The 24,949-nt window shown below is 47.5% G+C and overlaps 1 long non-coding RNA gene across 1 annotated transcript; it reads right to left on the minus strand.

Annotated features, from left to right (window-relative positions):
• Positions 1-22: 22 nt before the first annotated feature.
• LOC125946526 (uncharacterized) lies at positions 23-24,392 on the minus strand. Its single transcript, XR_007467645.1, has 3 exons — positions 24,265-24,392; positions 21,505-21,732; positions 23-70 (listed from the first exon to the last, which is right to left on the minus strand). It is a non-coding gene; the product is annotated as an uncharacterized LOC125946526 (long non-coding RNA).
• Positions 24,393-24,949: the final 557 nt, after the last annotated feature.

The following is a 24,949-nucleotide window of genomic DNA, read 5'->3' on the forward strand; positions in this document are numbered from 1 at the left end:
GCCTCCAAGGCTCCCGAGCAGAGACTTGAGGTGCATCATGGCTCCGCCGCCGCCACCACCGCCCCCTTTCCTGCGAACAAGAAAACGTGCACGTCAGGGCCTCAGCGGGCTCGACGAGAGGGTCGTGACGCCGCTCGTGATGCGCTCCTCCTTTCGCGACACACAAGAGAGGCATCCGCTTGCCCCATTGCGGATGCCTTTCTTGTCGTATGCAACTCTCGCGTGAATGGTTCGCTACGCATTATTTTGTTTTGTTCTTGCAGGGATCAACTGGTAAGGTTGCGTTGCCAGCACAGCCCCATCGTCGGAGGATGCGCTGGGAAGCTGTCTTGGTAGCCTTCTCCGCCGGAAACAATCGGGGTTCGAGGCACTACTGAGAAGGCAACACGGGAGCTGACGGTTCGAGACAACGCGTGGCTACGATCAGTATCACCAGAGGCCGTTCGGACATTTAAAATTGCCAATAACACAGCTAATTCTGTTTCCCCTCAGATACCTCAAGGCATCGGAGTTGCCCAAAAAGCGACCTTCAATTGCAGCGGCACCACAGGCAAGAAACTCATCGAAATATATTGCTTCTTTGTCTGCATCTCTTGACGCTATGAGCCACTGTACTGTGACAAGAAAAAATATTGGGCGAACGCTCACAAATATTCCCTAATGTAACAGCGCTTTGTCGTCGGCCTCTAGGCGCACCCACCAATAATAGCGAACAATGCGATATCGGGACAATAGCCAAGGCCCACCAGTCAATCACGAAATGCACTAACTTATAACAAGGTCTATGCCCAAGGCCACTGATTACGAGGACATACGCGCCAATTCATTGCTCACTAACTGCGATGTTCTTTTGAATTGTAAATAATTTTAAAAACATTTTACATGACATCAACATAACTGGCCGCAGTTCTGCATGACGTATGGCGTCGTTTTCTTGAGATAAATTATATCTTCTTGAGACATGTCGAGTTATTAATAGTGAGCTCTGTCTTTCGCGCTTTATAATAAAACAGATGCGTCAATACCAAGGCATGCAGAACAGTCACTCTAGTTCACTAAGTCCACATTTTTTTTTTTTTGTCATAAAGAATGAAATGATGGAAAACACGTCGAAATATACGTCCGATGCCCAGTAGTTCGAGCCAGTTACCGTGGATGCAAAAAGGTACGCACAGTTCACGCATTGCACCCGCACATGCACCCCCCGCGGCATATACACTCGCAGCAGCGCACGCTGTTTGAGATAAAGGCGACGACGCCGCACCGAACACGTCCGTGCGAGGAAACGGCTCTGCTCGGCGCTGGTCGTCGCCTTTGCTCCCTGCTGTACTCACTTTGGTATGGGTATGGGCAGTGGGATGATGATTTTCCCTTTCTTCATGAGCTTCTTGAGCAGGATGAGTTTCTTGAGCTTCTTCTTGCTGGCTTCAGCCTCTATAAGCAGGCAGGCTACCAGCAGGAGCGCGAGCACTACCGCGGGCCTCATGGCGCTGCTGGCGGCCGGCTGTCGTCGCTGCCCTGGCAAAGACCTCGCTGTGGCTACCCTGAGCGCGCTTCTTCAACACCGTGCCACTGCGACCGTCACCCGCCGAGTGCCGCTTTTATATACGGCGGCCGTGAGGGAGTCGTGACCGTGTTTTTGTCCTGACAGGCGGAGGGGAGCAGATCTGGGTCATCCTCTCCTCGCGCGGTCCTTGCGGTTTCGCACCTTACTCGCGCCATTCGAGGGGTCCGCCCGCGACCACTCGCAGTTCGCGCGGAGGGGGGGGGGGGGGGGGGGGGCGCAATGCCCACCTGTCCCTGCCCGGGGCAGGAAGACGTTCAGCTAACAACGCAATCCCGTTGAAAGCGCGCGCAATATACTGCGGTTGCTCGCACTTCTCTCGCTTTTAGGAATGACGTCGTTGAAGAACATTCTCTGCGGGATGCAGGTAACAGCGCGCATGATCGGAGGAGACCTGACCTATGTGCGGGGCTTCAAAGTCCTTCCAGTGCCGCTTCGCTTGGTACTCACTGCTTGTAAGACAGACAGATATCGTGGACACGGGTTGCATGCTTCAAACTGCGGAGCCTGGAGATACGCCAGACATAAGCCCAGGGGTGTTCCTCACCCGATACTCGTATACAACAGCGAGCATGGGCGTCGGCAGGGGGTGAAAAAGAGGCACTCCCCCCCCCCCTCAACGTAAAATCCTGCCGACGCCCATGACAGCAAGTTCCCAATAGCTACCTGCCGCGCGGTGGCTCAGTGACTATGACATTCTACAAGCTGAGCACGAGGTCGCGGGATCGAATCCTGGCCGTGCTGGTCGCATTTAGATGGTGAACACAATAAAAGAATTACGTATTTCTATTTATGTGCACGCTAACTAAGCCCACAAGGTCAAAATCAATCTGATGCTCTTTTATAAAACTACGGCATTCCTCGCAGCCCAACGTGCAGCTTGGCGGCGTTAAAGGCCCTCAGTCATTATTAGGGGCGCGTTCCAATCATAAAATCTGCGAATAGAAATAGAATCGAATACTAATATTCTAAATATGTGGGCTTTGAACACCTATTATTTTTCTGATTGTGTAAATAGAAAGAGGAGCATGCAGAGGTATGTGGCAAAAGAAAACCGGATTCATTTTTCAGATGCACCGATTCATTTTCCACATACACGCACTAGCTGCTAATCAGAAGTCGACTCAACTGAGCAGTTCGTAAGTGAGCTAAAAGTGAAAGGGCAGCCTATATTTTTTCTTTAGCTTACAATGGGCATTTGAAGCAGTCAGCGGGATGGAAGCATGTTGGGGCGTATTCATGGCAAAAAGATCGAATACCTCACCGAATACTTCGATTTGAAACTTGAGCAATCCGTTCGGCTTCAAAATTTCGAATATTCTCCCATAATTATTATTAGTGGTAGTTCATTCTATAAAGTTGTGAAAAGAAAACGAGCGCAAAAAAAAAAATACAAAGGCTGGAGCTCTGCAACACTATGTGTATGCATTGCAGTCTTCAGCTAGATAGATAGGGCGGCGAACATACGGACATTTAATGGTACAGCAATGTGGGCAAAATAGGGCACGTGGTCACAGTTTTCTTTTCGGCACTTTCCGAGAGGATAAGTCACACAAAGTATGGCTAGAGGAAGAAGATAGATTTTATTGATAGGAACGACAGGTCGACCTGAGCTAGTACGCTCTAGTCTGCTACCCTGTACTGGGGAAGAGGGAAGAGGAGTGAAAGTATTGGGATAGATGGATGGATGATGATAAGGGAAGTGGTGAGTGCTTATACCTATGTACATTAGATGGTGTCTCTACTAGAGCCGTTCGTCTAGCTCCGTGTCATGTAGAAACTTCAACAGCGCTTGAGTTGTCCGCATTGAAGTTGCAGTGTCAGGCCATGGGCCGAGAATAGCGTCCTCCTATAGTGGTTGCCTGCCAACGCTGGCTGCATAATTATCCAACGTCCTTCGCTCCAGCTTGCATGCTGGACAAACGCACAATTTGTGTCCCACCATTTTAGACGTCTGGCAGTGTTCGCAATCAGGGCTGTTCGACTGACCGATGAGATGTGCGTAGCGGCGGGTGATTCGCCCAGCCGAATCCTGCGTTGCACTTTGCTCCGCGTAACCTTCGGAGGCAACAATTTTTCGCTTAAGATACAGCTGGGCCGCTATTTTGTAGCTATGCCTTTAAAGTTATAATGCCTTTTCGCGCTTATCGCGCTTTGTCAGTGGTCAGAGCGACGGTCCGCTCGCGTTATCAACGTTGATATCGTGAGCGGACCGTCGCTCTGACTACTGACAAAGCGCGATAAGCGCGAAAAGGCATTATTACTTTAAAGACATCGCTACAAAATAGCGGCCCTGGCACGTAAAAAGCTTCGACACTTTGCTAAGGTAAACCGCAAGAAAAACGAGCACTTTAATTACTGTTTTAACTCACTGCGCATGCAAGATGACACCTATCGGTACATCTCATTGTCTGATTCTGTAGTTCTAGTGACTAAAAAAAAGCCAACCCTTGCAAGAATGACCGGTCGCATCGATTCACTACAAACCAACTGCGAATAAAGTTTCATTGCTATACTGGCAAATTTCCGAAGCTTACTTAAGAAAGTTGATAACATAAAAGCACTGACACACGCGTGTGATGCTGATAGCATGGCTCACCGAGCATATGTTTGAAAATGAAATGTCATTGCCGAAGTCATTTGTTGTTCTTGCAAAGACCGAAAAATGGTGCGGGTAGGTGGCGTGATAATTGCTGTGAAAAATGAATTCTAGCCATCTCATATAACTATTAACTTGCCGCTTGAAATTATTTGGGCTGTTACGCGTCATTGTCATGTGCACTGTGTTATTGGCTCGTGCTACCGACCCCCTGATAGCCAGCCCGATTTTGTGGATCGTTTAGAGCAAAAGCTCTATTACGCCATGCCTCGCAAGGTCATTCATCACGTCGCAATGACCTTGAGTCGCCGGAGCGCAAGTGTGGCAGGTGTGACGTCACGCCACGTAATCCGCTGCGGAGAGGCGTCGCCGCTGCGCTCGCTCGGAGCCTCGCCGCTGCGGTACCACGTGACCAGGCGAGGGTTTAACGGCTGTTTCGCCGGCGCTTGGTCACTCAGTCTCGCCATGGATGGCGCTCCGGCTTGGCTGTCTGTGAGATTTCAGTTTCAGAAATTTCAGTAGCTCTGAAAAGACATTTATCGATAGCATTTCTGGATATTAAAGGAGCTACGTATAGAGCTATGTATAGAGCTAAAGGAGCTATGTATAGTATACCTGATTAAATCAAGCAGGCTAGGTGACTCTTTGTCGCCGCCCTATTTCAAAGGGGATGCCAATAAATCATCATCATCATCTGTGCGTGCGCTTCAGCGCAAGCGACAGGCTGAATACAATCATCCAGTACATATAGCTAGACAGCAGGCTGCGAAATCTCAAGCAAAGGCAAAGTTGGCTGCTGAAATACTGGAGCAAAGGGAGGCCAGATTAGCAAGTTATAAAGAAGCTTACCAAGCGCGGAAGCGTGCATTAATGAAACACTGTGTGCATAGCACAAAACCAAACCAAACAGACATTTCAACCGTGATAACTAGGTTTACAAGAGTTTAATCTCTTTCTTTTTTAGCGATGCTATCGAGCAGGTCACAAATAAGTTCCCGAATGCCGTACTTGTGTTGGCCGGAGATTTTAATTATCCAGCAATAGAGCGGTTGCCACTTTCTGTTCTGGGTAACAACAATTGCCAAGAATACCTTCACTTTCTGCATACAGTGCGCATTCATAACCTTTCCCAACTGGTAAAAAAAAAAGAAGAAAAAAATAATGCACACCCCAGTTTCACGTGGCAGCCTTGGCCACATGCTTGGTCATGTGACCGATGTGACGACGATATCGCCACCTTGCATAAGGCTGGATTGTGTTGATGGGTTATTTATAGCCTCTGAGATTTGCGCGCGCCAGCTGGTTAACCAGGCAGCGCGCGTCTAGTTTCGTTCGTTCGTTCGTTCGTTCGTTCGTTCGTTCGTTCGTTCGTTCGTTCGTTCGTTCGTTCGTTCGTTCGTTCGTTCGTTCGTTCGTTCGTTCACTCTCTTGTTGACTATATTTCGCCCGCCCTTTCTCCGTCGGTCTTTCGTTCGCTCGCTCTTTCGGGCTATTCGCATGTACTGACAATCATCGACGGTGATTTCTGCACATTTTTTTATATACATTGTGTTCACAGTAAAATTCGCCGCGACACTTTCCACAGAGCACCGTTTCTAGTAAAGACTGTACCGATGTATTCCTCCGGTGGCACCGAAAGTGATCTTCGCTCTTTAACTCGATTATTTTATTTGTGCGTAATATAGAAAAAGGCTAATAAATACAGCGCATAAGGAATGCTTACAAATATGGAACAAAAGAAAAATTAAAATGTCATCGCCTAAACACATTTCAATGTGTAAGAAACTGTGAAAACAAAAGGCGTAAAAAGTGAACACAGATCAATTAGGTCAGGCAGTGCGCTCAGTGTGTAGCACCTCTTCTAATTTTGCTGCATTTCCTTCAGTAGCGACGTGCGATGGCAAGTTGTTCCATTCGACGATAGTGCGTTGTATGAATGAATTTTCAAAACAATGAAAGTGACATATCGGTCGTTTAATATTAGACTGCTGATCGCGGCGAGGAAAAATGCAGGGGACTGAAAGAAATCGTCAAAAAGAATTGGATGATGATAAAGTTATTGATGTAGTGGATCTGCTGTAAGAATCAGCACTAACACCAGCATGGTCTACTGACCGGCAGCGCTCCTCCGAGGTGTATGTGGAGCCGTTGTCCGAGTCACGAAAAGCGGCTTCAATGTTACTGCATTCGCGTTCATTTCTTCATGGCGCAAAACACTTCCCGTTGCGGTGTCAGCTTCATTTGCTATCCTTCGTCTCTTCTAACGTGAGGTCAACACCACAAAAGGCTTCTTCTTCCTATCCGAACTCATGCTAATGCAAGGCGAATACAGCAACTGACACGACGAGTGCCGCTTGATAGATCAAGAATTCTCGCGCCAACAACGGCGCTGTCGAAAACCCGGTACGCTAGATAATTGAACAGATACGGCCAGTCTCATGAAAACGTTTTCAAAACGTATTCCACCCTCGTTTTTAGGATGTCCTGCGTGCGACGTTTTTACTGCGTCGAGTTTGGTCAAAAATCTGTTTTAGACATTGAATCCATTAATGCGACGTTTTGAAGGCTGTGTCTTCCAGTCGCGCGCAACGCTCCGGAGGGAGGGTAAAGAAGGGGTGGATGGGGGGGGGGGGGGGGGGGGGGGGGGCGTTTTACGCCGCGCCGCCCGAGCGACCGCGAGCGCCCGCCGGGCCGGGAGACCGCGTACTACGCCGCGCGCTCCCGCCTGGGCGGCTGTATCTTGAAAGCCGTCTGCGGCGGGGGCAGAGTCCTTCCTCCCTTCGCTGTGTTTTCGCAGCTCAGTTCACGTTGATGCGAGCGGCGGGACTAAGGTGAATTCGCTCGCTGCAGAGTTTTGACAGTGCATTTCCGCGGCAATCGAGTGAGATGCGTTCATGTTTGCTTGTGCGCGCGTGACACCATGGTTGTTAATTTAATTAGTATGCCTATGTTTACAAGTTTATACGGCCGATAAAACGAGTACCCTTACTTTGTATAGCTGTCACTAGTTTGCTATCGCAATCGATGCTTCGCGTTTCGGGCGAAACTGTGACTTTTATGTTTTGAGTTCAAACGCAGCATGCTTTGTAATCAGCGCACTCATTGTACCCGCGTTTAGACAGGGCGTTATCCTAATGCGTCGTCATGTGTCGTCTTTATTGAAGCATTCTGCCATCTGCAGCGAGGCACAGTGAGACCTAAAGCTATTGTAATTGTTTGCGGTAAAAATTGCACTTCATCACCTAGACATATATAGTACACTTCTCCACTACTGCAAAAAAAGTTAATGGAAAATGTCTTACGGTACAACTGTTCGTAAGACCAGGTGCCAGCCAACCTTTATGTAGGGCACATTGCTGGAAAAGGCAGCCGGCCGCACTGGCAGGCAGCTCTTATAAACGAAAAGGTTCGGCCTCAGAGCCCGTGTTTACAAAAATCCCTTACGCCAGAACTGTTCGTAAAAGCAAAATTTCAGCCAATCCGGATACTGGACATATCATTACCAAAGGCGGCCGGCCAATGGCAATGGGATTGACCATGGCAACCACTTGGCAACCATGTCCGGTAAAGAACGCCAGATAAGAGTGAAAAAAAAAAAAAAAAAAAGCATGCGAGAGTGCCTATCACGTGGGTCAGGCTGTTTGGTAGGGATCCATGATTATTTACTTTCTTCGCAAAAAATACGGAGAAATAACTGAAGCACATATTGCCAGCTGCATTTTTAATACGAACTTATATGTACTTAAACAATGAAGCAAGGAAAATAAACATATAGAGAGGAAAATTTATGTTTACAACACAAATGAGACGATACCTGGAAAGGCAAGTGCGACGCAAACAAGCGGTTATTGTCCACTGAAATCTTTTATCAGAACAGGAAAGGATATAATCAAAACGAACGGAGGAGCTTGCGCAGAACAAAAAGGGAAAAAAGAAAGAAAGAAGATAAACGTACATTTCACGAAGAAGACACACATGCGAACTCTTCACTTAAAGGTTTACTAACGCAGTAATCTAAAAACATTTTCATATAAACTTCACGTGTGCGCTGCTGTTTCAGCAGAATATCAGTGTTCTCCAGCACAGACAAGTACGCGCAGTGACTATAATGACTATAAGGTGTGCCTTTTAACGACCTGTTCCCGTAACTTAATCCTAACCTGCAACCTGACCTATCCTGTCCTGAATAAACTTCTCTCTTGATATCGGTTGTTTGTTTCGTCTCGCATTTCTATGGACCTGAACCAACTAGCCTATCTGAATATTTTACTGAGAAACGAATAAACCAGTAATTACGTTGCATCCATGCCTTTTCAACCGTCGCCACTGCGCACCATGCAAAGAAAAGTTCTTTACTGCATAGCGATATGGACGATGTGCTATAACACAGCCGTCAGCGCTTGGTTTCTTCACTCCTCTGTTTTTATTTCTCTTTGCTCTAATGTACAAGAATGCACAAGTTCGCATTAAAACTTCATTTGTTAGTTTTCGCTGCGGTTGTGTCCCCGCGCTTACGTGCAAAAAATGCTAGTCATGTATCAGTGGAATAGTTTGGCTTCATTTAATTGCATTGTCATGCGTGATGTTTCAGAAAGGTATGAAGTCACTTCAGCAAGCTGCCGTCATAGCAATATTGTTTTATTCAACACATTACTTATGCATAACGGAAGTCGATCGCCCTTGTAAGATTACGTTTATATTCCAGTTTACTAACTGTCCGGATATTTTCCTCATACAAGTTAAGCAATTGCGTGGTTTTCACTTCTAACTCGGCAGAATGGGAAGCACGCGAGTGTTGCGGATAGTGGTTCTACAGTGTTTATAGTATACTGCAACTGCAGGAGTAGGCGTGACAAATATGCGGGAAAGGACAGCTCTATTAGATGATGCAGAGCCTGGCAATTGTGTAGGATTGATATTTGTCACGTGAACTTTCCGCTGCTTCCTTGTGCTGCTCAGAAAAGCTAGCAGTCGGAAAAGCCGCAGGAAACTGTACGTTGGGACGCTTCTTGTGACCATTGGTGCCGAGATATAGTAGTGGCAAGCGTCCAGAGGCGTGCACTTTTATTCGTGCTGGCTGGCCGAGTGACCCTGACAGCAGGCGCGGTCGTCGAAGCGATCCTGCAGCGGCATCGATTGCTCTGAACGGCGAACGTAGTCATTTTGCGAAGCGGTAGACAATGGCGAGCAAAGGCCACTGTTCCCGTGGAAGGAGAACCACTTTGAGCGACCTCGTCAGAACTTGCTATAAACGGCTGCCCATAGACGAAGCCCTGCAAGAAGTCATTTGGCGGACCATTGAAAAGGGTTCGCTAGCCATATCGTGGTGCACCATTGTATAGTAGCGTTGAGTATACGGCTAGCTCAAGCGGAAGCGGAAAACAACTTTCGCGGAGGTTCCTCCGCCGATTAAGCAGGACAGGGAAGCATCTCGGAAGGACTCATGGTGCGAGCACTCAGGTGGCCTCGAACTTGTCCGTTCCTGCATGCCTAGATCGTTGACCCTGTTTCATCGGGCCCTGCTCACTCAGCACCTGTCTTAAGGATACTGCTAATGGAAAAGGACCACGTCACGCTATCCGAGCGTCCGGTGCATTTATTCGCACTCGTTCGTGTTTACTTGTTGACACATGCCTGTCATGTGCGGGGCTGGCATTGCGACAGCGCCTCAGAGTAGGAAGAGTGGAGACACTCTTTGCGACACTACTATACGGGGTGATCATTTTTATTAAAGGAATATGGATCGGCACTTCTAAACTACGAGGTAACACAGAATGAACAAACACTAGCGCTGCTGTTTGTTCATTCTGTGTTACGTCGTTGTTTCGAAGTGCGGTGCCATATTACATCCTGACTGACCAACTAGCCCACCAGTGCGCCTTAATATCATTTTTAAGTTTTCCGGAATTTTTGATAATCGCCTGTCGCAAATAACATAGTTCTAGTCCTTGAGCTGGATTCTTCAGAGAGGCGGATATGAAGGAGAATTCGAAACACATACTCAAGTAATTGAAAACAATTCAACAACTTAATTACTTTACAGAACGTATTGCAATTTACGAATTGTAGCCACTGAGTTTGCAAGGCGTATCCACTTGGAATGAATTTCCAGAATGACACCAGTTTGGAGATATGCGCCATCAAACTCGCCGTAAAAATACTGTTGTTCCACTTGTTTAACAAAACGCTCGTTTATACATCGAAGCACAAAAGTAACTTGAACGCCCCTGTATTTCGTTCCACACTTTGGGAAATAATATCTCGAAACTGGTGTCATCCTGGAGATTCACTTCAAGTGGATACGTCTTGCAAACTCACCGGCTACAATTCGTAAATTACAATATTACAATTACAAAAGACATTAATTAAGAAGTTAATTAGTTCATTTTTGTTAATATATTGAATACGCATTTTGATTTCTCGTGCTAGTAATGTCCGCTTCACCCGCTGCGGTGGCTTAGCGGCTATGGTGTTGCGCCGTTAAGCCCGAGGTCGCGGGATCGAATCCCAGCCGCTGCGGCCGCATTTCGATGAGGGCGAAATGCAAAAACGCCCGTGTACCGTGCATCGTGGGTACGTTAAAGATCCTCTGGTGGTCGAAATTAATCCGGAGTCCCCCCCCAACGGTGTGCCTCGTAAACAAGTCGTGGTTCTCGTATGTAAAACCGCAGAATACAATTCAGCAAGGCCCGCTTCTTCGAGTAATCCAGCTCAAGGACAAGAATTATGCTATCTGCCACAGGTATGATTGTATGGTAAAACTTTATTACGGTCCCTCGGAACGCGCGTCAGCACGTAGCGGGCCGCTCCCACGTGGGTACAGAAAGGCCGAGCCTCTCTGCTGCGTCGCGGGCCCGTTGGACAGCGCATAGCTGTGCTTCAAGATCGGGGCTGCTTAGGGCAGCCTCCCATTTGGACGACGTGACATCGTCTCCGTCGCGCAACGCGGGACACCGCCAGTACATATGTTCCAAGTCAGCTAGGTCTGAGCATAGCTCGCAAACATTGGTCGATTGTATCTCTGGACAGGTTCTGTGTAACAGTGCGGGGTTAGGGTATGCCCCGACCTGGAGTAATCTGAGTGTCAACGCCTGTGGTCTGCCTAGTTTCCTATGTGGCGGAGGATATCGTCTCCGTCCCATGTGAAAATGTTTGGTAAGTTCGTTATATGAGGAGGGAGGGTCCCGATTGTCCATAACCTCAGCGCCGCGCCACCCAGTAGTTACGCTGTCAACGACGCCTCGCGCCGCTCTGCGGGCTGACTCGTTGAGGTTGGGCGGGGCGCCCTCGATCTGCCCCATGTGTGCGGGGAACCAGATGATCGTGTGCGACTTGATGTCCTTGTCCCGCAGAATGCGCAGGACCTGCTGCGACACGGTGCCCTTGGCGAAAGTTCAAACAGCCGTCCGCGAGTCGCTGTAGATCATGGTCCTTCTGTCAGTACAGCAGGGTCAGGGCTATGGCCACATGCTCCGCCACCTCGGCCGACTTGGTTCGAACAGTCGCAGAGTTCGTGATTTTCTCATCGTGATCGATGCCCACCGCTACGAACGCCGTCCCGTCGGGGTACCGGGCAACATCAACGAAACAGCAATCCCGAGCCTGTTCCCGAGCCTTGTCCAGGAGAGCCTTGGTTCTATCCCGTCTCCGACCCACGTTGTGTTCGGGATGAACGTGATATTTAAAAATTCCGGCAATCTTAAAAATCACCACCCCGTATATGCACCTGCACAAAACCTGAAAATGTTTTGACCCTGCTTTGATCTTAATTAACGCGCACCCCTAGTGTAGAGCTGCTACCGGGCGTGGAGGCCTGCCTACAGCACGAAATATAAAGAAGGAAGCATAAGGAATAAATAATAAGCCATCCACGCTCTTAGTGAGGTGCCGGAGAGAATCCCTTAAGAAAAGAAAGAAAAAAAAGAAGAAAAAAAGGGGAAACGTCCCTGGTGGTTGTAGGTCGTTAGATCTGATCGAATGCGACCGTCACAGCCTCCTCGTGCGCGCGAGAGCGACTGCTGTGTGCGCCGTTGCTTGCGGTTTTCACTGACGTCGTGCCACCGAAACCTGCCGTGGGTGATGATAGACGTCCGTGCGTCAGGCGGTGTCGGACGCTCTCGTTTTCCGCAACCGAGGAGTTCGTGCCGCCACTGCGTTCCTGCATTGAGTCACCAGCGTGTACCGCCCCTCGCTGTTGCTCATCGATCGGCCTCCGAGCGAAGCGGCTGCGAGACAAAGCGCAACGACCGCAGGCGCGGCCGCCCCGGCGCGAGCAGCGGCGGCGACGTCCTCGCTGCCGGCCCCTCGTGCCCCCGCTTTCCAAATTGACTCGCGAAACCTGAAAAGTGATCCTGAAGGAAAACGCGCTGTTCTCTTCAGGAAGGCGCGCACCGCTGGGCGAAAGACGGCCCCAGTCGTGAGAAGGAAACGGGGGAGGAAATAATGTCCAGAGCGTCCGGGCTTTCTGAGATCGCGCGAATGCGCTCTCGTACGATGCGCAAGGCCGGCACCATAGCAGAATAGAGCTGTGGACGACATTTTTAGCAGCTCCACGGGGCTCGGTCGCGGCCCCGTTTTCTGCACTGCGGCTGTCCACGCGCCATTCCTCCCTGATGGTGTGACGCGCCGACGGCTCGCCCCGTACGAGAGAGACGGTGTTTTTCCCTCATCATCTGGCGCCGCTAGCGAACGTTCGCCTTCACGACGTATTCTGGATGGGCGTTACGTAGTACCACGTGCTCGTAATGAAGGTGTGATAAAGCGCAGATGTTACGGAAGGGAAAACGATCAAGACTACACGCGTATTTCACTTACGTCCGTAATCACCACGAGGGACGCAATTTTGGGGCAGGACTCTCAATTATCGCCGACTGTCATTTGGCGTTCTTTAACTCTCATATAGATACCTCGGGTTCTTCTGCACTTCGCCTCCAGAGAAAACGCGGCCGGCCATGAAGCCAATAACCGAGCCTGCGATCGCGCGCTCAGCAACAACTGAGCTGCGCGCCGTGAGCGTACTCGTGCGCTTCTGAGAAGAAGGAGGCTCTACAACTTTTCATTATTGCGAAGCAAGCTTGCACAACTTCACGTATACCGTCCCGGGCACTTCGTTTCAACTTCCTTTACCGAATTTATCGATAGGTTTCAACTTCCGTCACCGGCATTCAAACTCTTTTGCTTGGACACATTTTGCTATCTTGTAACATTGAAAACGATTTTCTCGGTTGATTGATAATTATTATTTTTATATGGCCAATTTAATTACCTTCATACATATATGTTTCTACGGTATTGCTCCCTGGCTTTTTGGTTTAGTGCTATTTCTCAGCGTTGGCGTCGGGCGCGTTGCAGGGTTCGAGACCGTCAGGAGCGCTAGGAAGATTACGATCTGCATGGTTACTATATGATTTATGTCTCTTTTCCGTATGCCTAAATTGTGATCTGCTGCTGAGGTCTGACCTATATATACTATCCTACATGTGTTGAAGCGCAGGGCACAATTTGTCAATGAGTTCGGGATCATGCCGGACCCATTCTTGTAGGAATTGGGCCTATGGCACTCAGGCACCAACTTGTTTTGGGTGCGTTATTCGGCATGTCTTATATGGTGTGGATCGTTATTGCCAGTAGTTGGAAGGCTCTGTAGCGTGCCTCAGACATCCCCTCTCCATACATCCGAGTTCTAAAGTTGCGGGTGAGTGAACTGCCGGTAGATATAAATGCTATGGCTGTACGGTTTTTACCGTCTGTGTGTAGGTGTACGAAGCTAGCTATATAGCTTGTTATATAGCTTGTTTTATGTAAGCTATAGTATATGGAAGTTAAGGCGCCCTCGAACGAATCGTAGCTTGATGTGGCTGCACGCGTTGGTTAGTGCCGTGCGATAGGACACTAACCACTCGGGCTTCCCAATATGTTCGTGGCGTACTCTCTCTCTCTCTCTCTCTCTCTCTCTCTCTATATATATATATATATATATATATATATATATATATATATATATATATATATATATGGTGTTTCAGCGAACACTTTCAAAAATTCTTCAAGGTTGCCTGTGGCAGATAGCACAATTCCAGTTCATGAGCTGGTCTACTCGAAGAGGCGGACATTACTTGCACAAGAAATGGAAATGCATAATCAAACAATTAACAGAAATTCACTAATTAAGTTTTAGACTAATTACCGGATGGCCCATATTGCAATTTACAAATTGTAGCCGTGGAGTTGGCAAGGCGGATCCACTTGGAACGAATTCTCGGGATGACGCCAGTTTCGAGATATTAATTCCCGAACTTTGCGGAGAAATGCATTGACGTTCCAGTTAGTTTCTTAACAAAATGTCGTTTTATGCATTCAAGCACAAAATTAACTGGAACGCCAATGCATTTTCCGCAAAGTTCGGGAATTAATCTCTCGAAACTGGTGTCATCCTCAGAATTCATTCCAAGTGGATACGCCTTGTGTACTCCACGGCTACAATTTGTTAATTGCAATATGGGTCATCAGGTAATTAGTTAAAAACTTAATTAGTGCATTTTTGTTGATTAGTCGAATATGCATTTAATTTTTTTATGCAAATAGTGTCCGCCTCTTCGAGCAGACCAGCTCAATAACTAGAATTGGGATATCTGCCACAGGCAACCTTAAATAAATTTTCAACGTGTTCGCTGAAACACCCTGTAAATATATATATATATATATATATATATATATATATATATATATATATATATATATATATGCTGACGAAGGCCGCGTGCCACGGCCGAAACGTCAAACATGCAATTTTCGTACGTGAATTACCTATTTATTTATTTATTTATTTATTTATTTATTTATTATTTATTTATTTATTTATTTATTTATTTATTTATTTATTTATTTAACCCAACTCCGTGCAGGGTTAAATAGGCTATGGCTCGTGTCAGCCAATCACTAACGAGAGCCCGCTGCGTGTTAGAAGGAAGGAGAGTTCACCAGGATTGTAGGCCTCGTCGGGCACACACAGCCTTTAGCCCTCCCTCCTGATGTGGCGATGTATGGATGCTGTATGTGAAAAGTGAATCTCGCAGTAAACTTTCGATAAATTTTCAACCTATTGTGCGCTATTAAGCCTTCTGTGACGCTTCCATTCAGCCGGCGTCGCGCGGAAGGCGATCAGAGTTGGACAATGCAGGACTCCTTCCTGATTCTCTTTTCTGCATGGATTGGCTGAGTCGAGCCATAGCTTTCGCATCAGCGCGCGCAGTTGGTGACACGTATACTATAAGCGGACTGAAAGCCCTAAATTCTATGGTATACATCTATATGTTTTTGTATGTATTTGTTTTTTTCTTTCCTCTTCATAGCATGTTACATCTGTTTGTGTATACATCAGTAGCATGCACATTTATCTGTGTGCGTTTTCATGTGGTTTTGCCGGGCTCGCATTTACGTGGTGCTTTCTATTGACCTCATGATTGAGCACGATACCTATGGATGTTTGATTCCTATCAATCAAGAGGGCGAAGTGACAGAGAGAGGAGAAATAGAAGGCAGGCAGATAAAACGCCCGGTTTGATCGTTTGATAGCTAGACCGGACACAAGGGAAAAGGAGGATAGGGAATCAAAATGAAGAAGGCAGGAGAAGAACACCATTCACGCACCCAAGTTAGAGACGTGACTCACACGTATATAAGCGGTGAATGAGGCCTCATAGGCTTCGGAAGCTACGGATGCTCGCGAATTGCTCTTCGCACTGGTCCTGATATGTGAAAACGGGCGTGTGCCGAGCCGGTTTAACGCTGTCCAGTGAGAGCAGCTTTGATAAGCGAGCACATAGCTAGGGGACATGCTCGATGGCCTCCTCCAGTTCGCGCAAGAGTCGCAAATCTCGATGTCACTCCGAGGAGAAACGAGTAAGCATCCCTGAAAGGCCGCTCGGAGCCAGAGGTGGCACGGCAGCGTCGCATCGCGGATTGCGAGGCGTTGTGACAGCTGATCCAGTGCGTACAGACGATATATATATTCGGAGAAACCCAATAAGTGTGTGTCGCAGCGCGAGGAATTGGTACAGAAGTTGCCTTGTCTCGTCCGCTTCCGCGTTATTTCATGGGCAGATCGGGCATCTTGGTCCATGAGGTTGTTGGCGGCGATTGCTCAGTGACCTGGCACCGAGCAAAAGGTGATGTGCCATTTACTGAACCTTGTTTATGTCGGACGTTCATTTCACGGGAGCCCTGCGGCTGAAAGGCTGCTTTCGTGTCTCAGAACACAGCCCATTGTCGAGATGATTCTTGTAGAATATATGGTTATAAAAGCAGAATGTAGGGTCACGAGCTATGTCGATGTCGGCGTTGTGAAGTGTATACCAGACGGGTCGAATTTGGTTATGACTAATGTAGCCGGGATGGCAACGGTACTTGTGAAACTAGGGGACGAAACCGACCTCTCGTTACAAATGTGTATATGCTCTTCACACGCGTGTAGCCTAATAACAGTATAATCTTCCAACTGATTAACCTTCTTCGTTGTCTGTAGTATGATGAGTCGCACTTGATGCCCTCGAAGGGGTATCACAAAGGGGTTAAAGTATATTAAATAGCGGTGACATGCTCCGCCTGTGCGCCGGCTATAGGCAGACGGATGCTGATCGGGAATTTGGAAAATGTGTCAAATATGCGTGCTCTGAGACAACTCAGGGCGGTGTATATAGGGATCAGGTGAACTCTGGCGATCAATACAATTGCGAATGACCACGTTCCTTAGTTTCATCAATGAAGTTGCTTTCGTATCCAGTGTAAACCGTGTATGCGAAATGCAGCTCCACTGAGGTGCTAATTATAATTCAAAATGAACTCTGCCAGTTGTCGAAGGAGAACCCGAGAATCCGTGCGCTCTACTGCGGAGATGGTTCTGCCATATAGTTTGACTGTGGCCAGTAACGATAAAAGCATTTGTTTTTCAGGGAACAAGGTTGCGCTCTTGGGCTCCTTCTGATGCATGCATTCGTGCATATCCGCTAACGATATTGAATATTGGAATAAGATTCTTTAAAAAAACATCGGTAGCTATAGGACCACACGAAGACGAAAGAACACAGGCGCCGAGCGCCGCCGACTACTAGCCGATTTTTTATTTATAGGAAAGACACATACTCACGGAAAAGGCCGGAATGTATTAAAGATATATAGCCAACCTCACACCTGCGTGCCATCAAGCAAAAGAACAAAAATAATGAAAGGACGGTTGGCCGGCAACAGTGGTAAAGTCAAGCGCAACCTATATCAGGCGGATGAATTGAAGATAGCTTGATCAACAAAATACGAACAACAACAAAAAACACAACAAACAAGGATATATAACTCTTGTAAACGACTAACAAGGAAAACGACGACAATAAAAGCAAAGAGAGCGGTAAAAAAAAAAAATGGAGCGTGACAAGGTGCGCGAAAAGCAAACAAATTGCACTGCCCAAGCAACGATTTCGAATGTTCGCGCATTCTGTCGTTTAAACAGGCTCCGCTTTGTCCTACTTATGTTCTTTGTTCCCACAAGTCCACGTAATAAACAAGTTTCTTTTTTTATTCTTTTTGCACTCTACAAACTTGGTGTTATTTTTTTTTATTCAAATCGGTGTGTCTATACGTATATTGACGCGTTTGCATAAAATTGCCTGTGTTGTTTCGTCTACCTGTGACCCTGTAGCTATAGCGCTGATGTTCTTTAAGAATGTTGCTCAACCAACTAGCCCAACATCGAACTCTTTCTAGCTTATAATTTTCGTCTTTTCGATCTAGTCTTTGTGAAATGCTATAGTGAAATGCAGTGCGTGCCCGGTCGTGCATCCCATAACATTCTGCTTTCCGCATGGGGAAGGTTTCAAAAAGGGGCCTAAGTGGAGGGAATTATACTAGATGGTAGTCGACATGGAACTTCGCACCATTTTCTCCGCAATCATCCGGTGACTTCGACAGGTGTAGTAGATGATGCGTGTTCATCTAGCGAATCTGTCGGCTTGGAATTCTTTAAATACACCCGTCGCTGTGGCTCAGTTGCTTTGGCGTTCTGCTGCTGAGCACGAGGTGACGGGTTCGATTCCCGGCGGCGGCAGCCGCGTTTTTTTATAGGGGCGGAACGCAAAAGAAAAAAAAAAAAAAAACGCTTGTGTGCCGTGCTCTGGGTGCACGTTAAAGAGCCCATGCAGGTGGTCGACGAAATTGATCTGGAGTTCTCCTCCACTACGACGTCCCTCATAATCCAATGTGCAGTTTAAAACTCCCTATTGTTCCTCAATGAACTATAGCGCCAGTTCCCTCGGCACTACCTGATCGCCACTCAGCAGTCGGCGTATACAAATGAATGCGCATTAATGGGCGGCGATACATATCGGCGTATGATAGGTGCATCTGTGTAATGGATGTTTGCGGCTGTCGAGATCTGCTCCCCACAAAGTTTATCACAGTCGCCAGCTACGCGAATAGTGAACCTGGATTTTTTGATACCAGAAGTACACCATTATTCTGTTATCACAAACAAGATCGAGCTCGTGCAATCCTGAGCAACTTTACTCTTTCTCGACGTCATGTGGAGCGAGACATGGTTCGTAGCCCTCCGAGCAACCTTGAATGTTTGCGCTTCAAGGCGTGTGTATATCAGTGCGTACTCGGCGCGAAAATACACGGTGGCTCCCCGCCCGGGACGCGCGCGCGCGCCTTGGGGCCACCCTGAGCGAGGAGCAGGCACGGGGAGGGAACTGCAGCCCCCACAGCGGTGATTGACAGGCCGATTGACGAGTACGACGAAGGCTTTTGTCTCAGCGTGGGAGAAGGAAGTGTTCAGAGGAGAAATCTGCGAGAAAAAAAAGCGAAAGCTGCGGCCCGGTGCGAGCGGCCCGGTCGCGCCGTTCCCAGCAGCGCACGAGGAAGGCCGGCGTTGAAGAAAACTTTCGCCCACGTCCGCCCGGCCGTCGCGCGCGCAGTGCTGCTGTTCGCTGCAGTGCTGGCGCTCTCCCGCGCACAATGCGCCGTCTCTCTGACGCGGGGGAGTTTCCAGGGCGCGCTAACGACCGCGGGGCGCGTTTTCAAAGTCGCCGGTCTTTGACCTCGGCCGAGTCAAGAGCGTCGCCCGCACTGCCAACGGAGCCTGCCCTCTCTGTTTGCGGCTGCGCCGGCCGATTCGCGCCTGTGTTAGCGGCGGGCGCCAAACGGTAACTCCCCGCGCGCGGACGAGCCATCGCTCTCGCCTGACCGCCCTTCCGAAGGCCACCGAATGCCGCGAGTGATACGCGCACCGAAACGACGAAAAAAAAAAAAAAAAAAAGAAAGAAAGTATCAACAAAAGCAAGACATGCGTGCAAACGCCTTTAAACCTAAAAGAAACCTCTTGTCTGCCGTGCACATGCTCGGTTCGAAACACTTGTTCGGTGCTCTGGACATGTACCGTTGGCCTTAATCGTCAAGGGGCCTCGATTCCCTCTGTGGCATCGCTGACGCGAAATGGCTTCTCCTGGCTCACATTGTGTCCGCCAGTAGGAAGCCAAACGCGAGACAATCCTTTGATGCCGGCCTTAGCGTTCCGTGCCCTGAATGTGGTATTATGCTCAGTATATATAGCGATAACGCCGTGTTAGCTGCCGAAAGTGTAGCTGCGTTTAGCTACTTTCCGCCGAGACACGCTCCGCATCTGTTTGCGCATTTACAACAGCCAGATTTGATGTCCGAAATGTTTAAGCACGTTCTCGTTAAGATACTCATAAGGACGGGTACACTTATGATAACGGCTACCTTCTGCTATATGTAATGTAACTGCAAAATGCAATCTGTAATGTATTCACTTAAGACTACCATTTTTTACCGGGTATAATCGAGCATCTAATATCCGCGTGGCCAGGTAACATAGTACTGAATGACACTGGCAGTAATGTAATTTGTGGTTACACCAAGTGTTTCTTTTTATGGGATTTTTTTTAAGAAACTCTTTTTGATTATAGGATACGTAGCTAGGCGGACATAAGCAGTAAGAAAACTTTCTTACTGGGCGCATGTTGTAATTGCGAAAGTAAATCCTAGGAGTAGTGAATTATGTCTGTTTAGCAGCAATGAAAAGACTAGCACCACTTTCTAAATATCCGTCCCCTAAATATGCAATAAAATGCCTCAGCGTTCCAGTTAATATCGTCCCGAACTGTTAGCTAGAGCCACGATTTTAGAAAACTGTTAAACTGGAACGCCCATATTAATGATTTCTGCTGAGCAGACATGAGTTCACTACCACTTTGGCTTCAATTTCGCAATTAAAACATGTGGCGTAAAGTTAGTAAAATGTTAGCACATGTTAGTTAATTAGTGAAATTATCGTTGAATTTTTTGTTACTGCTAATGTCCGCCAGCCACGCACGCAGACTATCAGCAAAAACGGCAGGGGCCTAGATATGACCGTTTCTTTTTTAAGAAAGGGTTCCGCACAAGAGTAAATATCTGGTATACGTACAATAATACATATAGTATCTCTCTCTCTCTCTCTCTCTCTCTCTCTGTGTGTGTGTGTGTGTGTGTGTGTGTGTGTGCGTGCGTGCGTGCGTGCGTGCGTGCGTGCGTGCGTGCGTGCGTGCGGCAGAAGCCATTTTTCGATGAATGAACCGAATGAAACTGACAAGATTGTCGGAGTATATATGACGCGGTTTCGATTCCGCCGAGCACCGGAGAACATTTTTGATCGTTTCTTTTTTTTTTTTTTTTTTGCCATTGAAGAGGAAGCACATGCACAGCGGCTCGTACCCAGTGACCCAAGCTGGCGTGAAAGAGGTTCATTGGAGAGCGGCACGTACCCACTATCGCATGCCAAAGAACCCAAGTTGGTACCACGGTTGGTTGTTGAGCCCTGTTCCCTCAGCAGAGCAGTCCGGTGCTGTATACAGCACCGGACTGGTCTGCGGACTGATCGCAATAGGTAGTCAATTATCGAATGGGTATACCCATTCGATAATTGACTACCTATTGCGACCCAAGTTGGCGGAAAAACAGTTAGATAGAAAAATAGTGCCTTGAAATTGCGCGAAGTTCCCAAAGAATAATGCTAATCGCATTAAAAAGCTGCGTGCTGTGTCTACACGCCTTATGATTATGTAGTCGTATGTCGCGCCCTGTGAAAGAGAACCATCGTGTTTATTTAACCCCTCTACTCCGTCTCACAAGTCGTTTGCAGCGCTGCCGAAGGTACGAGGCGTATACACAGGCAATATCCCTGCGCAGCGGAATGTGTATAGTTGCGGGCGTAACTGTCAGAATAATGGCGGGATTAGAAAGTTACCGCGGCACGTGGTTTGTTACGACCTTTGCGCGTGCACGTCGTGTATACGGTGAATTCAGCAGCCACGGAGCAGACGTCGCGGCGCGGATGAACCCATATCGAGGGGCGTTCGGCCTTCCTCCGTGGCTAAGGAGTCCCGCAGCTTCCACAGTGGCTGCGAACGACTTGCGAGATGGAGTATAGTTCCGGTTCCTGATGCCTCCCGGGCGGCACTGATATGTGATATCAGAGTCTCCTGGAAGATTGCAGTGATGGCAGGACAGGGACCTTCGCCAGCTGCACAGAGATGTCGTGCAAGAACGGTGAGGTATTATCGACAGGAACGCCTTGGGAGACGTTTGCGAATGGGAGAAGGTTCGCAAGATAAGGGCGTTATCGAAATAACCATCACAGTGTCTGCACTGTGGGTGCCCCTCCTGGGTACTCGGACTATAATGTACAAAATGAGCAAACAGAAGGGGAATTAGCCTGTGCAGCTCGCCAAAGCGTGCTGTCTTTTCGGGAAAGTTTTTTTCTGTGGAGAAGTAGAGAGAGCAGCGCTTAGAACAATTTCCAGTTTCATTTTGAACGTAGAACTTAAGTAGCAAATGAAGGCCTAGTTTTTGTACGGTTTAGTTGAAGGTTTGGACATCCATCAGATATCCTATCAAGGACGTCACAAGTATATCGCGTCTTGACCTTTTTAGGCTCACACATGAATATATTCTCTCCCAGAGGCTTACCCTCAAGTATATAGTGATAAGTAAACAAATATGCTTATTTTGATTTGTTCAAATGATAAGTTAGAGTTATCACGTCTGCAGCTCTTGTGCACCGTAGTTTACCTACTTCAAGAGCGCAAAAACTTCAATTATTCTATTATGCCACCTGTGCGAAGGGTCTTGAAGAATGGGACGACCGACTGCACTTATGTGTGTAGCGCGCACGATATATCGGATACATCATTGATGGCTTTGTGCCCGCAACAGACGTTACACTCTAGACGTTGCGTCTATCAGATAGCGTCCGCATCGAACATAGTATTGCTGTATGTCGGTATAGCAGTATCGACAAAACTATTCGTCGGTTTAGCACATGTAAATATGATTGGAATCAAACTGGGTCTACTAAGCACCACCATATTGACAAGCTTCAGTTTTGTTCTACTTGCCCACTATTTTTTATTATTTTTTACTGAGAAACGTCTGAATGTCCCATAGGTGTGCCTTGCAATGTTTGCAGGTCTTGCTATGGATGGGACAGTGGACGCCATTAACACATATCACGAGGTAAACGATGTCCGTGGACGACCCAAATGGTTGAAAGAAAATGCTGTTTCGGATGTTCGGCGAACTAAAAATACCCTCTGGGAATATCGTGGCATAGCTCCTTCAATCTGTGATTTGTACACGACCCCCGCCACGCCTAACGTCGCTCGAACCCACTAGAAGGGAAGGGAAAGGAAATATATATATATATATATATATATATATATATATATATATATATATATATATAGTATATATATATATGTGTGTGTGTGTGTGTGTGTGTGTGTGTGTGTGTGTGTGTGTGTGTGTGTGTGTGTGTGTGTGTGTGTGTGTGAGAGAGAGAAGAAAACGCCATATCTTCCGACCTTCCCTTATGACTTTGGCGAAAATGAAATTTTGCTGACACATGCAGGGAAGTCGCAGTGGTGACAGCTGCACACTCACACTTAATCTGCCACACCCATTCAAATGATCCTTGTGGTCTTTAACTATGCATACTAAAGGAAATAAGCTTGCTAGTGGTGTCAATGATTACGTGCTCACACATTCTGGAACGCAGTCGTACATTACTTTTTTGAATAATTATCAAAGCGTACGTACATTTGTTCTGCAAGAACGTTAGCTTACTCACAACAGCAGAAAGGATGAAAGTCGTCAATGCAAGAACCGCGGCTTGCTTAAAGCGCACACTGGCAAAATCTAATTTAGTGAATAATGAATTTAATGAAATAAAGATTTTCTAGTCCAGTCCAGTGAATTAAACATGATCCTGCTATATTATTTGTGAATATATATATATATATATATATATATATATATATATATATATATATATATATATATATATATATTTCATGTACCCGTTAGACTTGTCGAAGAACATCCGACGATCACCAATTCCACCTTAAATATAATCCCATTTCCCTAAATTTCATTGAATTATGTGGCTTTACGTGCCAAAACGGAGATTTAAATATGAGGCACGGCGTACTTGGGGGACTCCGGATTAATTTCTGCCACCTGGGGTTCCTTAACGCTCACCAAGCCTAAGTAAACGCGCGTTTTTGCATTTCGTCAATCGAAATGCGACCGCCGCGGCCAGGATCGAACCCGCATCCTTGAGCTCAGCATCGCAACGCCATAGCCACTAAGCTACCGCGGCGCTTCCAGCACCCCCCCCCCCCCCCTCCCTTTCCTTCTCGTTTAAAATGTTCACAAGACATCCCTCTTGGATAATCCCGGAGAAGCCTCCTTCCGGAAAGATGCTCAAACGTGAAAAAAGCTCGCACGCCAGACATGCGAACTTGGCTGCTTGGTTCGAACATAACACAAACACGTATCCGCCCCCCCCCCCCCCCCCCACACACACACACACGCACACACTTGTTTCGCGCCGTTCCATGGCGAATATATTTTTAGCTTCTAATGTCTCCAGAGCCGTTCACAGCAGTCGACTACTTCCCAGTGCTCAAGAGACGTGTGTGTTGAGTACGGCACAGGCATATACGCGCACACTGTCGGTGGAAGGAAAAGAGCGGAAGGAAATAGCTCGACTTACGTTCGTATTTTTCTTCGCATGGCAGGTCAATGTGCACGCGAGGGTTCGCAGCATTTTTGTTGCCATCAGGAAATCACGTCTGTAGTCGGAACCCATGACGTCAGTCTGGAGAAGACGGTGGTTTCAAGGCCGCGCTGGCGCGGGCGCCCGCGCCACGCGGCAGCGTGTCCACGACCCCAGGCTGTCCCCAAGGAGACGCCCGAAACTCCCTGGCTGACCCCAGATGGTACCTAGCTGTTCCGCTTGCTCCCGGCGAGGCGAGTGCCGGAGCTTCACCCCAGCGAACACGTCGAAGCTGTTTGCTTATGGCGGATTCCCAAACTCTGCGAAGAAATGCATTGGCGTTCCAGTTACTTTCTTAACAAAACGTCGTTTTATGCATTGAAGCACAAAAGTAACTGGAACGCCGGTGCATTTCTCCGCGAAGTTCGGGAATTAATATCTCGAAACTGGTGTCATCCTGAGAATTCGTTCCAAGTGGATCCGCCTTGCGAACTCTACGGCTAGAATTTGTAAATTGCAATATGGGCCATAAGGTAATTAGTTAAAAGCTTTATTAGTGAATTTTGTTAATTAGTCGATTTTGCATTTCAATTTATTGGGCAAGCAATCTCCGCCTCTTTGAGTAGACCAGCTCATGAACTAGCATTGTTCTATCTGCCACAGGGAACCTTTAAGCATTTTT

The sequence above is a fragment of the Dermacentor silvarum genome, chromosome 1, assembly GCF_013339745.2.
Source record: "Dermacentor silvarum isolate Dsil-2018 chromosome 1, BIME_Dsil_1.4, whole genome shotgun sequence".
NCBI classification, from domain to species: domain Eukaryota; kingdom Metazoa; phylum Arthropoda; class Arachnida; order Ixodida; family Ixodidae; genus Dermacentor; species Dermacentor silvarum.